Below are 1,946 nucleotides of genomic sequence, written 5' to 3' on the forward strand. Positions count from 1 at the left end.
CATTGAATCATGATTGACTCATAGTTGACTCCTCCAGAAAATTTTTAGAGGCTACCGATTAAGATGCTGAAAAGTATGGACACTTCAAACACAGTTCTAATTCATTTTTTAACATTTTTCAATTGTGATTTTAACAAAAATTTACAGAAAAGTTAGATTTTCTTTCATGAATTCACTGTTACACATTTTATGTCTTCTCCCTCCCTTTCCCCTCCCCAAGTTGACTTTTAAAAAATACTAGTTTATTTACAAAATTCAAATACATTGTTTTCAAGAATAGATTTTTCCAATTTCCCTTCATTTCCCTCACCCATCAAATAGTACAACGCCATGATTAAGCCACACCTCCCTTGCACATCTTCATCCCTCTGCTTACACCCTCCCCCAACCCCCTTGGGTCCTTATATTCATTCTACAATAATAGTTTTACACAATTGTTGTCCTTGTGGGCTGAGTTCATTTACTCAGCATAATGCTTTCCAGTCCCTCCCAAGTTAGGTAATAATTTACAAAACCATTGTCCTTTGTGCTGTGTAGTATTATATTGTGTGAATGTACCATAATTTCTCAACCCATTCATTTGTAGTTGGACATTTGGATTGTTTCTACATTCTTAAGATGTCCAGTGTGTTGAACCAAAAACCATGAAGATTCCTTCCTAGGGTGAGAACTTATCAAGAATCTTCCAATATATTGAGTGACCCAGAAAGAATCAAAAGAAGAGGGAATACACGAGTCACTGTACAAGGAAGAACTGGCTGACACTGAAAAATCTAAGGACGTATCATATCAAAAGGAGCCAATGGTAATGAAGGAGGAAGTAGAAGCTGCATTGAAGGCATTGGCAAAAAAAATAAGGCCCCTGGAATTGATGGATGAATAAAAATTGACTTTTTTTCAGTTAACAGATGCAGCCTTGGATACACTCACCAGTCTGTGCCAGGAAATTTGAAGGACAGTGGTCTGGCCATATGGAGGTCCATATTTGTTCCTATTCCTGAGAAATATGATCTAACTGAAATTATTGAACAATATCATTGATATCCCATGCAGTAAAATACTGCTGAAGATTATTCAAAAACAGCTGGAACAGAACATAGATCAGGAACTGCCAGAAGTTCAAGCAGGATTTAGAAGAGGCCATGCACAAAGACTATCATTGCTGATGTCAGATCAATCCTTCCTGAAAGGAGAGAATACCAGAAGAAGGTCTATTTGTGCTTTATTGACTATTCAAAGGCATTTGACTCTGTGGATTATGACAAGTTGTGGTTGACATTGAGATGGAAATCCCAGAGCACTTGATTGTGTTCATACAGAACCTATACCTGGACCAGGAGTCTGATGTGTGAACAGAACAGAGGAGCATTGCATGGTTTAGAAATGGGAAGGGAGTGCACCAGGGTTGTATTCTTTCTCCATACTTATTCAATCTGTATGCTGAGCAAATTATCAGAGAAGCTGGACTCTATGAGAACGACTGTGAATCAGTATTGGAGGGAGGCTCATCAATAACCTGCATTATGCAGTTGACAAAACTTTGCTTGCTCAAATTGAGGAGGGCTTGAAGCATTTGTTGTAGAAGATCAAAGAATGCAGCTTTCATCATGGATTGCATCTCAGTGCCAGGAAAATAGATTCTTACCATTGGCAGCATCATGATGGATGAAGAGGAGATTGAAACTGTCAACAGCTTCATCTTTCTTGGATCCACAAATAACACCCTTGGTATCTACCAGCAGTCAGGAAATAAGCAGATGCATTGCACTGGGACAATCTGTAATTAGGGACCTTTACAAATCATTGAGAAATAGTGATGTCAGTTTGAAGACTAAGGTGTGTCTGATTCTGGCCATGGTCTTTCAGATTACTAGCCATGCATTTGAGAGCTGGACAATAAATAAGGATGACAGGAAAATAATTGATGCCTTTGAGCTATGGTGTTG

This window comes from Elephantulus edwardii, unplaced genomic scaffold (genome assembly GCF_000299155.1).
Source record: "Elephantulus edwardii isolate Elephantulus edwardi_28Jun2011 unplaced genomic scaffold, EleEdw1.0 scaffold00190, whole genome shotgun sequence".
NCBI lineage: Eukaryota > Metazoa > Chordata > Mammalia > Macroscelidea > Macroscelididae > Elephantulus > Elephantulus edwardii.